The sequence below is a fragment of the Papio anubis genome, chromosome 6 (genome assembly GCF_008728515.1).
Source record: "Papio anubis isolate 15944 chromosome 6, Panubis1.0, whole genome shotgun sequence".
Taxonomy (NCBI): Eukaryota; Metazoa; Chordata; class Mammalia; order Primates; family Cercopithecidae; genus Papio; species Papio anubis.
The window spans coordinates 96,083,105-96,099,438 of record NC_044981.1 but is presented as its reverse complement, the minus strand read 5'-3'; the positions used below and the strand labels follow the sequence as shown (position 1 = coordinate 96,099,438).

Here is a 16,334-nt window from a genome sequence, read left to right as displayed (position 1 = left end):
AAACCTTACTCTGAATATTGATTTATTGCCAGTTTGGGAGCAGACCTTCATACTTTATCTTGCAGTTTTTTAATTTGGTTCTGTCCTCAGCAGTTCAATTAGTAATCTGTATAAAGGTGTGGTTCTAAAACTTGTGAAAGTCAGATTCAACATTGATAGTATTACCGATATGGTGGATGATGTCATGTGGACTTAGAAAGCTTCCAAAAGACTACAATGAGGAAACAGTATGAAAGTAAACTGTATAAGGATCCATTTGGAGTTCTGGACTTAAAAAATACTATATAAAGTACAGTTTGGCCAGGCGCGGCAGCTCACGCCTGTAATCCCAGTACTTTGGGAGGCCGAGGCAGGCAGATCACAAGGTCAGGAGTTTGAGACCAGCCTGGCCAATATGGTGAAACCCCGTCTCTACCAAAAATACAAAAAATTAGCCGGGCTCGATGGTGGGCGCCTGTAGTCCTAGCTACTTGGGAGGCTGAGTCAGGAGAATTGCTTGAACCCGAGAGGCAGAGGTTGCAGTGAGCCGAGATCACGCCACTCCACTCTAGCCTGAGCGACAGAGCAAGACTCTCTCAAAATATGAACAAAAAAAGTACAGTTTGTGGGAGACTTAGCCTAACAGAAGTTCATGTGGAAAAAAAATTAAAACCAAAGGCTTTTGTTTCGCTGCGTATTCAGTTTGTAGTCTACATTTTGTTGTCATTACCATTTTGTGCTATGTTCAGAGAAGCTTAATACTAGTTCCAGCTTGGTAGTAATCTTTGTGATCTGTGCTGATCAAATTATATATCTATATCTATATCTATATCTATCTATCTATCTATCTATCTATCTATCTATCTATCTATATTTTTTTGAGACGGAGTCTTGCTCATCGCCCAAGCTGGAGTGCAGTGGCGCGATCCATCTTGGCTCACTGCAAGCTCTGCCTCCCGGGTTCACGCCATTCTCCTGTCTCAGCCTCTCGAGTAGCTGGGACTACAGTTGCCCACCACCACGGCCCACTAATTTTTTGTATTTTTAGCAGAGACGGGGTTTCACCATGTTAGCCAGGATGGTCTCGATCTCCTGACTTCATGATCCGCCCGCCTCGGCCTCCCAAAGTGTTGGGATTACAGGCGTGAGCCACCGCGCCTGGCCGATCAAATTATATTTTAAATACTGTGTTCAGTTGTGAATGCACAAGTGTCAATAGCCAAATCAATCAAGCGGAAGAAAGGATATCAGAGATTGAAGATCAACTTAATGAAATAAAGTGAGAAGACAAGATTAGAGAAAAAAGAATGAAGGAACAAACAAAGCTTCCAGGAAATATGGGACCATGTGAAAAGACCAAATCTAGGTCTGATTGGTGTACCTGAAAGTGATGGGGAGAATGGAACCAAGTTGGAAAACACTCTTCAGGATATTATCCAGGAGAACTTCCCCAATGTAGCAAGACAGGCCAACATTCAAATTCAGGAAATACAGAGAACACCACAAAGATACTCCTTGAGAAGAACAACCCCAAGACACATACTCGTCAGATTCACCTAAGGTGAAATGATGGAAAAACTGTTAAGGGCAGCCAGAGAGAAAGGTGGGGTTACCCACAAAGGGAAGTCCATCAGACTGAGTGAGATTTTTTAAGAGGCTCTGTAAAAGGGATATTTCTAAAGGAACTTAGATGAAGAATCATTAGAAACCAAGTTATAAGAGTAGTAGTAAGAAGTCGATGCATTTTTACCCAGGAAAAAAAACTTAAATAGCATTCCTAGAATATTACTTGGCATTATCTCTATTTTTAGCCCATGAGCTTAAAGAAAAAAGAAATCTTCGTATAAGGAATAAGGAAAGGATCCAGTTTCAGCTTTCTACTTATGGCTAGCCAATTTTCCCAGCACCATTTGTTAAATAGGGAATCCTTTCCCCATTTCTTGTTTTTGTCAGGTTTTTCAAAGATCAGATGGCTGTAGATGTGTGGTATTATTTCTGAGGGCTCTGTTCTGTTCCATTCAAGATGGATTAGAGACTTAAATGTTAGACCTAAGACTATAAAAACCCTAGAAGAAAACCTAGGTAATACCATTCAGGACATAGGCATGGGCAAGGACTTCGTGTCTAAAACACCAAAAGCAACGGCAACAAAAGCCAAAATTGACAAATGCAATCTAATTAAACTAAAGAGCTTCTGCAGAGCAAAAGAAACTACCATCAGAGTGAACAGGCAACCTACAGAATGGGAGAAAATTTTTGCAATCTACTCATCTGACAAAGGGCTAATATCCAGAGCTTATAAAGAACTCAATCAAATTTACAAGAAAAAACAAACAATCCCATCAAAAAGTGGGCAAAGGATATGAACAGACACTTCTCACAAGAAGACATTCATACAGCCAACAGACACATGAAAAAATACTCATCATTACTCGCCATCAGAGAAATGCAAATCAAAACCACAATGAGATACCATCTCACACCAGTTAGAATGGCGATCATTAAAAAGTCAGGCAACAACAGGTTCTGGAGAGGATGTGGAGAAATAGGAACACTTTTACACTGTTGGTGGGACTGTGAACTAGTTCAACCATTGTGGAAAACAGTGTGACGATTCCTCAAGGATCTAGAACTAGAAATGCCATTCGACCCAGCCATCCCATTACTGGGTATATACCCAAAGGATTATAAGTTATGCTACCATAAAGACACATGCACACATATGTTTATTGCAGCACTATTCACAATAGCAAAGACTTGGAATCAACCGAAATGCCCATCAGTGACAGACTGGATTAAGAAAATGTGGCACATACACACCATGGAATACTATGCAGCCATAAAATAGGATGAGTTCGTGTCCTTTGTAGGGACATGGATGCAACTGGAAACCATCATTCTCAGCAAATTATCACAAGAACAGAAAACCAAATACCGCATGTTCTCACTCATAGGTGGGAACTGAACAATGAGATCACTTGGACACAGGAAGGGGAGCATCACACACCAGGTCCTATTGTGGGTAGGGAGTAGGGGGGAGGGATAGCATTAGGAGATATACCTAATGTAAATGACGAGTTAATGAGTGCAGCACACCAACATGTCACATGTATACATATGTAACAAACCTGCACGTTGTGCACATGTACCCTACAACTTAAAGTATAATAATAAAAAAAATCTGAAAAGAATCTCCTAGTGTTTTAAGAAAGTTTATGAATTTGAATTTAGGACATTCAAAACTGTCCTGGGCCACATGCGGCCTGCAGGTCATGGGTTGGACAAGCTTCAAAAACATCCTATAAACAGACTCTTTACTATCTTGGTTACTTTTTTCTGAATGTATTTCAATTTTTCATTGTAGTCTTCTTAAAAAGTATAGATTATAATTTAACTCAAAAATCAATAAATATGGTTCAATCATTGTAGCATCCTTTGGAATGTCACATGGAGTGTTTAACACACTGTATTGCTATTGAGATATTAATTTTTTTCCTAGCCTTTATTGAATTTTTTATTCACATTGAGCTTGCAAAACAACAAACAAACAAAAATCTAATCCTTTACCCTTCACGGCTTTCATGTAATGTATTTGTGGTACCAGTTTTCTCCATCTTATACAAGTACACATGAGTTTTATTATTACTATTATTTATTTTTGGCCATAAAGAACAGGATTAGATTTTAATACATAACTTCTGTACAACCAAAAAAATAAAACACCACAATAAAATAAACAGGAATAAACATGGTATTTCATTTGCAATGCTTGATAAAATCTTCACATCCTTAATCTGAAATGAGCTCTTAGAAATCAGTAACAAAGAGGCTAATATTACAAGAGAAGTGAAAATAAAAGGAACAGAGGAAAATGAAATAACAACCAATAAGGCTATACGAAGATTATCTAGCTTAACTTTAACAGAAGAAAAAAGCAGTTTCTTTGTAACATTACATTATCAGTGATTTAAAATACTGATATCTAATATTTGAGCAGTTTTAGGAAATGGGAAACATTCAAACACTGGAAAAGCTTACACTGATTGTAGGAAATTTACTAGAAATGTAGATTTTGTATATGCTTCGCCCCAGCAGTTCCAGTCAGTAGGAACTGTTCCAACAAAGTAGTTGGACAATTCAGATTTATATATAACCATGTTCACTGCATAGAAAATCTACAGTTAATATGTCAGCCCCCAAAAAAACTTTTTTATCAATTTACTTATGAAAAGTAGCAGGTTAAAGTGTAGAATTAGAAAGAAAAAAGGAACTTAAATAAAAATGTAGTATTTCTCAAAATTCTTTGTCTTTTGAATTCTTGAAAAAGACAACTTTTTAATGAATCAGTTTTAAATTTACCCTGTGATAAGTGAGAAGCATGAGTATATGCAGTTTATACTTTTTATTTATTTATTTTTTTACTATGGAAATTATTTATTTTCTTTTTATTATTATACTTTAAGTTCTAGGATACATGTGCACAACATGCAGGTTTGTTACATGTATGTATGCAGGTTTGTTATATGTATACATGTGCCATGTTGGTATGCTGCACCCATTAACTCATCATTTACATTAGGTATATCTCCTAATGCTATCCCTCCCCACTCCCCCCACCCAACAACAGGCCCCGATGTGTGGTGTTCCCACCCTGAGTCCAAGTGTTCTCATTATTTAATTCCCATCTATGATTGAGAACATGTGGTATTTGGTTTTTTGTCCTTACAACAGTTTGCTCAGAAAGATGGTTTCCAGCTTCATCCATGAACCTGCAAAGGACATGAACTCATCCTTTTTTATGGCTGCATAGTATTCCATGGTGTATATGTGCCACATTTTCTTAATCTAGTCTATCATTGATGGATATTTGGGTTGGTTCTAAGTCTTTACTATTGTGAATAGTGCCGCAGTAAACATAACGTGTGCGTGTGTCTTTGTAGCAGCATGTTTTATAATCCTTTGTGTATATACCCAGTAATGGGATGGCTGGGTCAAATGGTATTTCTAGTTCTAGATCCTTGAGGAATCACCACACTGTATTTCACAATGGTTGAACTAGTTTACAGTCCAACCAACAGTGTAAAAGTGTTCCTGTTTCTCCACATCCTCTCTAGCACCTGTTGTTTCCTGACTTTTTAATGATCGCCATTCTAACTGGTATGAGATAGTATCTCTTGGTTTTGATTTATATTTCTCTGATGGCGAGTGATGATGAGCATTTTTTCATGTGTCTGTTGGCTGCATGTTTTCTTTTGAGAAGTGTCCGTTCTTATCCTTTGCCCACTTTTTGATGCGGTTGGTTTGATTTTTTTCTTGTAAATTTGTTTACGTTCTGTGTAGATTCTAGATATTAGCCCTTTGTCAGATGGGTAGATTGCAAAATTTTTCTGCCATTCTTTTGGTTGCCTGTTCACTCTGATGGTAGTTTCTTTTGCTGTGCAGAAGCTCTTTGGTTTAATTAGATCCCATTTGTCAATTTGGGCTTTTGTTGCCATTGCTTTTGGTGTTTTAGACGTGAAGTCCTTGCCCATACCTATGTCCGAAATGGTATTGCCTAGGTTTTCTTCTCGGGTTTTTATGGTTTTAGGTCTGACATTTAAATCTTTAATCCATCTTGAATTAAATTTTGTATAAGGTGTAAGGAAGGGATCCAGTTTCACCTTTCTACATGTGGCTAGCCAGTTTTCCCAGCACCATTTAATAAATAGGGAATCCTTCCCCCATTTCTTGTTTTTGTTAGATTTTTGAAAGATCAGATGGTTGCAGATGTGTGGTATTAGTTCTGAGGGCTCTGTTCTGTTCCGTTGGTGTATATCCCTGTTTTGGTACCAGTACCATGCTGTTTTGGTTACTGTAGCCTTGTAGTATAGTTTGAAGTCAGGTAGCGTGATGCCTCCAGCTTTTGTTCTTTTGGCTTAGAAATGTCTTGGCAGTGTGGGCTCTTTTTTGGTTCCATATGAACTTTAAAGTAGTTTTTTCCAATTCTGTGAAGAAACTCATTGATAGCTTGATGGGGATGGCATTGAATCTATAAATTACCTTGGGCAGTATGGCCATTTTCACGATATTGATTCTTCCTATCAGTGAGCATTAAATGTTCTTCCATTTGTTTGTGTACTCTTTTTATTTCATTGAGCAGTGGTTTGTAATTCTCCTTGAAGAGGCCCTTCATATCCCTTGTAAGTTGGACTACTAGGTAGTTTATTCTCTTTGAAGCAATTGTGAATGGAAGTTCCCTCATGATTTGGCTCTCTGTTTGTCTGTTATTGGTGTATAGGAATGCTTCCTGGCCACTTTGTTTACCTACTCAAGCCTCACCAAAAGTGGGCACCCCTCCGGCAGCCTCGCTGCTGCCTTGCAGTTCCATCTCAGACTGGTGTTTTAGCAATGAGGGAGGCTCCGTGGGCGTGGGACCCTCTGAGCCAGGTGTGGGTTATAATCTCCTGGTGTGCTGTTTGCTAAGACCGTTGGAAAAGTGCAGTATTAGGGTGGGAGTGACCCGATTTTCCAGGTGCCATCTGTCAGGTCTTCCCTTGGCTAGGAAAGGGAATTCCCTGAGCCCTTGTGCTTCCCAGGTGAGGCAATGCATTGCCCTGCTTTGGCTCATGGTCCGTGGGCTGCACCCACTGTTCTGCACCCACTGTCCAACAAGCCCCAGTGAGATGTATCTGGTACCTCATTTGGAAATGCAGACATCACCCGTCTTCTGGGTCACTCACACTGGGAACTATAGACTGGAACTGTTCCTCTTCAGCCATCTTGGAACTTCTCCCCAGTACATATGAGTTTTTAAATCTAATTGTGAAGTTTTATGTTTACCTCTAATACTTCTTAGATGATTATATCAGATTATATATAAAGTTCGAAAATATGGATATTATTATGTACCATATTAATACTCTTAATTTATTTTATTTAATATGTCTCCTAGTTTATATATCATTGATAAAATTATTAAGCAGGAGAGAGTGATGACCAATCCTTGAATAACAACTTTAGTGGCTGATCTCAATATTGACATTAATTCCATAACCTGCCTGACCATATTCTAATTCAAAATGATTCTTGATCTTAGCCAAAAGACTGAGAAATGATAAGGATGCCTCATTCACATCAAGATATTCTGCCTACTGTGCATCATCAGCTATTTTTCAGAATGTTGACTATTTATGTCGAAAATAGTTGGTTTCTCTTTTGAATGAGGACTTTTGGAATTCCAAGTAGATTTAGTTTTGACTTTTGATGAATTCTCTAGTATTCACTAGATGGAAACAGAATGGAACTTACAAACCTTCTGTAAGTTTTATTTGCTTTAAAGCCCGTTTTAGTGCTTACTTAATTATTTCTTCAACACTTTAGTTGGAGCAGGGTTCAAATAGCACAATAACATGGCAAGAACTGTGTTTTACTTGGATATAATATTTTGCTTCTGCATCTTTAAGTAAACCCATAATCTAACTACGTTTGTCATATTTATTCTGTGGTTTCAGAAACCCTCAGTTTACCTCTGCATAACCCAGTTTTCAGGTTTACAGTTCATATTTAGGCTTATAGTATCTTTTTTAAGCCAGTTTTTATATGATTTATAATGTGATTTTCCATGGTATATTATTTAAAAAGCTTAACATTACTTCTAATTTTGCATTTGTGGTGATATCTTGATTCATTTGATATTGTATTGGGAATTTAACATACACTATAGCTTTGTTCCTGTTGGAATAACAGTGATATAATTCTGTGTATGTGGAAAATGAGGATTACCTTTCTTGAGAGATTCAAAGCTGCATTCATATATTAAATGTGTTGCATTGTCAAGAAAAAAGGAAGTAATGGTGTTTTAGTTTGTGCATGCCCGGAAATAATTTTTTTTTGGCATCTCAACAACTCAACAAATTTTTTTTTGGCATCTCTGAGTCTTTTGGTTAATTTTTTGACTGTTTCTATTCATGAATTTTGTGAAGAACTACTTAAAATTTAATTTTAGGAATAAGGCTTTATATTAATAAGAATAACTGTAAGCACCTTTTTCTGTTGGAAAATACCTTAACAGATAATAATGACTTTAACAATTTCTACCAGGAAAAGGATGTTACCCGTCTATACCTATCTTGTCTCTCTTAAATCTCACATCCATAGTTTATTGCCAGAATAGTGAAACTTGCCTTTTCATTGTTGGAGAGCTGCATTCGTTCATGTTTTATTTTAAAAATCTCTTTAGTAGAAGTCTGTTTCTATACCCGCAGCTAACTTCTTCCTTGCTGTTTTTTTTTTTTAATTTGATAACTTCAGAAACTTGTATCTGTGTGTAGAGCAGTGATCCAGACAGCTGTGCTTTTATGAACAGTCACCCTGAGTGCCAAATTAGTTTGTAGTGCAAATCTTGAGTGAGAATGACACCTGCTTTCAATCTGGATGAAAAATGCAAATGTTGTGGGAAGCATGTTTTTGGGATTTCTTTAAATCTAATGGCAGCTGATCTCAGAATTCTGATGGGGATTTTCATCTTGGGATTATGGAAGTCCTATTAAGAGCAAAGCACTCTTTTTGTCTCTTTTGCTAGGACTTAGGTGTGTTATTTTTAAAAAATAATATGCTTTTTTGTGTGGTGATCCTATGCTTGGGACTTTGCACTAGAAGTTATCTTCGAAATATCCCGGTGGTTTCCAAGAAGTATGTATTGGGCTAAATATTTCTAACTAGAACTTATGTGTGAACATTGCATTTTGGATTAACTTTGAATAGTTAAGATATGTAAGGGTATCTCTGCCATGATAAATTATTTTCTTATGGAATAAATGGTCTCATTTTCATTTTCAGAATTAACAAATTTTTTGAGAGTTGATGGGATTTAAAGGAGAGTTCATGCTATATATAAAGAGCATTTCTTATTTGTTTCAAATCAGGTGAGAGAAAGTAACTGTATAGGTATGTATTATAGTTATCTATTTGAATTTTCAAGGTTCTTTAATACCGGTCTTAACCTTAAGCACACAGCTTATATCTCACTAATGGCAATTCAAGACACTCATTCAAAATGCTTTTAGGGAAAACTATATATAATTTTTTTTTTTTTTTTTTTGAAACAGAATCTAACTCTGTTGCCCAGGCTAGATTTCAGTGACGCAATCTCAGTTCACTGCAACCACTGTCTCCCAGGCCCAAGCCATCCTCCCACCTCAGCCTCCTGAGTAGCTGGGATCACAGGCATACACCACAATGATTGGCTAATTTTTGTATTTTTTGACGAGATGGAGTCTTACTTTTTTGCCCAGGTTGGTCTCGAACTCCTGAGCTCAAGTGATCTGCCTGCCTCAGCCTCCCAAAGTGTTGGAATACAGGCATAAGCCGCTGGGACTGGCATTTTTTTTGTTGTTGTTGTTGTTGTTGTTACATTTTCTATTGTAAGTCATTTTGGTTTGTAAGCTTTAAATAGTAGCTTAATTGATTCGTAGTTCACACAACATATAAGACATCCATATAAAGTGTATCAATGATTGTTTTTAGTATATTAACAGCTGAGGGCAGTCATTTCCACAGTCAATTTTAGAGCATTTTCATCACCTCAAAAAGAAATCCTTGACCTTTAACTGCCATCTTTCCTTCTCCTTCTCCTTACCCTCTCGTCCCTTAGTGAACCAATTATCTACTTTCGATCTCTGGAGATTTCTCCATTTTGGACATTTTATACAAATGGAATCCTCTAATATGGTTTTTCTTGACTGTTTTTTTACTTAGCAAAACGTTTTCAAAGTTCATTCATGTTGTTTATTATTTCATTTTTTGTTTGTTTGTTTGTTTGTTTTTTGAATCAGAGTCTCGCTCTATCGTCCAGGCTGGGGTGCAGTGGCACCATCTCGGCTCACTACAACCTCTACCTCCTGGGTTCAAGCAGTTCTCCTGCCTCACCTCAGGTTCCTGAGTAGCTGGGATTACAGGGTCGCACCACCACGCCCAGCTAACTTTTGTATTTTTAGTAGAGACAGGGTTTCACCGTGTTAACCAGGCTGACCTCGAACTCCTGACCTTGTGATCCACCCACCTCAGCCTCCCAAAGTGCTGGGATTACAGGCATGAATGACCACGCCCTGCCTACTACTTCATTTTTTTTTTATAGCTGAATAATATTCCATTGTGTGCATATATCACATTTCATTTATCAGTTCATTTGATGAACATTTGGGTTTCTATTATTTGGTTATTATGAATAGCCAAACTTGTGCACATGTTTTTGATTGGACACATATTTCAATTCTCTTAGGCGTATACCTAGAAGGAATTGTTGGGTCATATAGTGATTCTGTGTCTAATTTGTTGAGGCTGGACATGGTGGCTCATGCCTACAATCCTAGTGCTTTGTGAGGCTGAGACAGGAGGGTTGCTTGAGGCCAGGAGTTTGAGACTCAACTGGGCAACCTAGTGAGATCTTGTCTCTACAAAAAAATTAATTAGCTGAGTGTGTTCGTTTGCACCTATAGTCCCAGCTACTCAGGAGGCTGAGGCAGGAGCCCAGGAATTCAAGGCTGTAGTGAGCCATGATTGTACCACTGTACTCCAGCGTGGGTGACAGATCAAGACCCCAACTTAAAAAACAAAACAAAACAACAACAACAACAAAACAACTTATTGAGGAACCAGGAAACTGTTTTCTCCACATTCTTGCCAAAACTTGCTATTTTCCATTTTTATAGCCTTTCTAATGGGTGTTAAGTAGTATCTCATTGTGATTTTGATTTGCATTTCTCTGATGTCTAATGATGTTGAGTATCATCCTGGTTATTGGTCATCTATGTATAGTCCATGCAGAAATTCTGATCCTTTGCTCATTTTTGTATTGGGTTTTCTTTTTATTATTGAGTTGTAAGAGTTCATTGTATATTTTGGATACACATCCCTTATCAGATAGACACATGATTTGCAAATATTTTTTCCTATTCTGTGGGTTACCTTTTCACTTTCATGTTGGTATCCTTTAAAGCACAAATAGTTTTTTTTATTTTGATGAAATCTAAGTTGTTTTCTTTTTTTGCTCATTCTGTTGATGTCATATTTCAGATGCTCAATAAATTTGGTATTGATGGAACGTATCTCAAAATAATAAGAGCTATTTATGACAAACCCACAGCCAATATCATACTGAATGGGCAAAAACTGGAAAAAATCCCTTTGAAAACTGGCACAAGACAGGAATGCCCTCTCTCACCACTCCTATTCAACATAGTGTTCGAAGTTCTGGCTAGGGCAATCAGTCAAGAGAAAGAAATAAAGGGTATTCAGTTAGGAAAAGAAGAAGTCAAGTTGTCCCTGTTTGCAGATGACATGATTGTATATTTAGAAAACCCCATTGTCTCAGCCCAAAATCTCTTTAAGCTGATAAGAAACTTAAGCAAAGTCTCAGGATACAAAATTAATGGGCAAAAATCACAAGCCTTCTTATACACCAGTAACAGACAAACAGAGAGCCAAATCAGGAATGAGCTTCCATTCACAATTGCTTCAAAGAGAATAAAATACCTAGGAATCCAACTTACAAGGGATGTAAAGGACCTCTTCAAGGAGAACTACAAACCACTGCTCAGTGAAATAAAAGAGGACACAAACAAATGGAGGAACATACCATGCTCATGGATAGGAAGAATCAATATCATGAAAATGGCCATACTGCCCAAGGTAATTTATAGATTCAATGCCATCCCCATCAAGCTACCAATGAGTTTCTTCACAGAATTGGAAAAAAAAAAACTGCTTTAAAGTTCATATGGAACCAAAAAAGAGCCCACATTTCCAGGACAATCCTAAGTCAAAAGAATAAAGCTGGAGGCATCACGCTACCTGACTTCAAACTATACTACAAGGCTACAGTAACCAAAACAGCATGGTACTGGTACCAAAACAGAGATATAGACCAATGGAACAGAACAGAGTCCTCAGAAATAATACCACACATCTATAGCCATCTGATCTTTGAAAAACCTGACAAAAACAAGAAATGGGGAAAGGATTCCCTATTTAATAAATGGTGCTGGGAAAATTGGCTAGCCATAAGTAGAAAGCTGAAACTGGATCCTTTCCTTACTCCTTATATGAAAATTAATTCAAGATGGATTAGAGACTTAAATGTTAGACCTAATACCATAAAAACCCTAGAAGAAAACCTAGGTAGTACCATTCAGGACATAGGCATGGGCAAGGACTTCATGTCTAAAACACCAAAAGCAATGGCAACAAAAGCCAAAATTGACAAATGGGATCTAATTAAACTAAAGAGCTTCTGCACAGCAAAAGAAACTACCATCAGAGTGAACAGGCAACCTACAGAATGGGAGAAAATTTTTGCAATCTACTCATCAGACAAACAGCTAGTATCCAGAACCTACAAAGAACTCAAACAAATTTACAAGAAAAAAAACAAACAACCCCATCAAAAAGTGGGCAAAGGATATGAACAGACATTTCTCAAAAGAAGACATTCATGCAGCCAACAGACACATGAAAAAATGCTCTTCATCACTGGCCATCAGAGAAATGCAAATCAAAACCAAAATGAGATACCATCTCACACCAGTTAGAATGGCAATCATTAAAAAGTCAGGCAACAACAGGTGCTGGAGAGGATGTGGAGAAATAGGAACACTTTTACACTGTTAGTGGGATTGTGAACTAGTTCAACCATTATGGAAAACAGTATGGTGATTCCTCAAGGATCTAGAACTAGAAGTACCATATGACCCAGCCATCCCATTACTGGGTATATACCCAAAGGATTCTAAATCATGCTGCTATAAAGACACATGCACACGTGTGTTTATTGCGGCACTATTCACAATAGCAAAGACTTGGAATCAACCCAAATGTCCATCAGTGACAGACTGGATTAAGAAAATGTGGCACATATACACCATGGAATACTACGCAGCCATAAAAAAGGATGAGTTTGTGTCCTTTGTAGGGACATGGATGCAGCTGGAAACCATCATTCTCAGCAAACTATTCCAAGAACAGAAAACCAAACACCGCATGTTCTCACTCATAGGTGGGAACTGAACAATAAGATCACTTGGACTCGGGAAGGGGAACATCACACACCGGGGCCTATCACGGGGAGGGGGTAGGGGGGAGGGATTGCATTGGGAATTATACCTGATGTAAATGACGAGTTGATGGGTGCTGACAAGTTGATGGGTGCAGCACACCAACACGGCACAAGTATACATATGTAACAAGCCTGCACGTTATGCACATGTACCCTAGAACTTGAAGTATAATAAAAAAAAAAAAAAAAGAATTCTTTACCACATCTACAGCCATAAAGATTCATTCCTGGGTTTTTTTCTAAGAGTTTTATCATTTTAGCTCTTACATTTAGGTCATTTGTTCATTTGAGTTGATTTTTTATATGGTATGAAGTAAAGGTACAGCTTAATTTTTTGTACATCACTAGCCAGTTGTCCCATCATCATTTACTGAAAAGTCTCTTCTTTTCCCTTTAAATAGTCTTGGCATTCTTTTAAAAAACTGGTTGACTATAGATGCTTGAGTTTATTTCTGGACTCTCAGTTCTACTCTGTTGATCTGTCTGTGTATCCTCATGTTGGTACTACACTCTTTAAATTACTGTTGCTGTGTAGTAAATTAGAAGTATGAAAATGTGAGTCTTAAACTTTGTTCTCTTCAAGTTTATTTTGACTATTCTGGGTTTTCTGCTATTCCATCTGATTTTTAGAATCAGCCTGTTAATTTCTATAAAGAAGTCACCGGGGATTTTGATAGAAACTGGTTTTAATCTGTAGAGCAAATTGGGGTTTATTATGATCCTAGCAATTGTCTTCTGATTCATCAACATGACTGTTTTCCCATTTATCTAGATCTTTTAAAATTTCTTTCAGCAATATTTGAAGTTTTCAGTGTAGAACTCTTATACTTCCTTTGTTCGATTTTTTTCCCAGTAATGTATGATGGTTAATATTGAGTGTCAACTTGATTGGATTGAAGGATGCAAAATATTGTTCCTGGGTGTGTCTGTGAGAGTATTTGCCAAAGGAGATTAGAATTTGAGTTCAGTGGACTGGGAGAGGTAGACCCACTCTCAGTCTGGGTGGGCGCAATCTAATCAGCTGCCAGCACAGCTAGAATGAAGCAGGCAGGAGAATATGGAAAGACTAGACTGGCTGAGTTTCCAGCCTTCATCTCCCCCCATCCCCCTTCCTGGATGCTTCCTGCCCTTGAACATCGGACTCTTAAGTTCTTCAGCTTCTGGACTCTTGGACTTACACCAGTGACTTGCCGGGAGCTCCTGGGCCTTCTGCCACAGATTGAAGGCTGCACTGTCAGCTTCCCTACTTTTGAGGTTTTGGGACTTGGACTGGCTTCCTTGTTCCTCAGCTTGCAGATGGCCTGTTTCGGGACTTCACCTTGTGATCATGTGGGTCGATATGCCTTAAAAAACTCCCTTTCATGTATACGTCTATCCTATTAGTCCTGTTCCTCTAGAGAACCCTGACTGATACATAATGTTTTTGATGCTATTGTAAATGGATTTTTTTTTAATATTTTAAGTTCTAGGGTACATGTGCACAACGTGCAGATTTGATACATAGGTATACATGTACCATGTTGGTTTGCTGCACCAATCAACTCATCATTTACATTAGGTATTTCTCCTAATGCTATCCCTCCCCCAGCCTCCAACCCCCCAACACGTCCCTATATGTGATGTTCCCCACCCTGTGTCCAACTGATTCAATTCCCACCTATGAGTGAGAACATGCGGTGTTTGGTTTTCTGTCCTTGTCATAGTTTGCTGAGAATGATGGTTTCCAGCTTCATCCATGTCCCTGCAAAGGACATGAATTCATCCTTTTTTATATTCCATGGTGTATATGTGTCACATTTTCTTAATCCTGTCTATGGATTTAGGTTGGTTTGTAAATGGAATTTTTTACTCAATTTCATTTTCAGATTTTTCATTGCTAGTTATAGAACTATAATTGATTTTTGTATATTGATCTTCTATCCTGTAACCCTTGCTCAACTTGTTTATCCCTTCTAATGGTTTTTTTCTATATGTAGTTTTACTGCTTTTTAATGTAGATGCCTTATATTTGTTTTTCTTTTTTTTTTTTTTTGGCTTTTGCCTAACTGCCCTGCCTAGAACCTACAGTACAGTGTTCAATAGAAGTGGTGAGTGCAGACTTGTTTTTCTTATTTCTAATCTTAGTGGGTTACGTATATAGTTTTTCACAATTATGAAATGCTGCTGTGTATGTTAGCTGCGGATTTTTCTTCTTTTCTTTTTTTGAGACGGAGTCTTGCCCTGTCGCCTAGGCTAGAGTGCAGTGGCATGATCTTGGCTCTCGGCAACCTTCTCCTTGCCTCCCGTGTTCAAGCGGTTCTCCTGTCTCAACCTCCTGAGTAACTGGGATTACAGGTGCCCGCACTGCACCCGGCTAATTTTTGGTGTTTTTAGTAGAGATGGGGTTTCATCTTGGCCAGGCTGGTCTCAAACTCCTTACCTCATGATCCATCTGCTTCGGCCTCCCAAAGTGCTGGGATTACAAGCACAAGCCACCGCGCCTGGCCAGCTGTGAATTTTTCATAGATACCCTTGATCACATTGTGAAAGATCCCTTCAAGAGCTACTTTGTTGAATGTTTTTATTATTAAAGAGTATTAGATTTTTTTCTAGTTCATTTTTCTGCATCTGTTGAGCTGATCATGTGATTTGTTTTTTTAATTCTATTGATATGATGTAGTCTATCAGTTGGTTTTCTAATGCTGAACCAACCTTGTATCCCTGACATTAATCTCACTATCATGGTTTATAATTCTTTTTCTATATTGCTGCTTTCGGTTTGCTTGTATTTCATTGAGGAATTTTGTGTTCATATTCCTAAGAGATACTGCTCTATAGTTTTCAGGTGATGTGTTTATCTGGTTTTGGTGTCAGAGTAATATTGGCCTCCTAAAATGAATCGGGAAATGTTTTCTTCTCTTTTTGTAACTAGCGTGAGGAATTAGTATTAACTTCTTTAAATATTTAGTGGAATTCAACAGTGAAGCCATCTGGACCTGGGCTTTTCTTTGTGGGCCGTTTCTTGATTACTAATTCAATCTTTTACTTGTTATAGGTCTGTTCAGATTATCTATTACTTCTTGGGTTGGTTTTGGTAGTGTGTAGCTTTCTAGGAATTTTTCCCTTTCATCTCATATATCTAATATATTGGCATACAATTGTTTATAACATTCCTATAGAACCTTTTTTACTTCTTTCAGCTTAGTAGTATGTCCTGACTTATATATGATCCTACTAATTTGCATCTTCTCTCTTTTGTTCATGGTCAATCTAGCTAAAGTTTTGT

The 16,334-nt window shown here is 37.7% G+C and overlaps 1 protein-coding gene across 8 annotated transcripts in view; it reads left to right on the top strand.

Moving 5' to 3' along the window:
- ASCC3 (activating signal cointegrator 1 complex subunit 3) overlaps positions 1 to 16,334 on the top strand; it is a 384,990-nt gene that overhangs the window by 58,260 nt on the left and 310,396 nt on the right. Inside the window, exon 1 of one of the 8 annotated variants that reach the window (XM_017958161.3) lies at positions 6,875 to 8,882. The exons of the other annotated variants lie outside the window; for them this stretch is intronic. The gene's annotated coding sequence lies outside the window, so the exon portion shown is untranslated. Of the gene's footprint in view, positions 1 to 6,874; positions 8,883 to 16,334 lie in introns of those variants that run through there. 8 annotated transcript variants of the gene reach the window in all.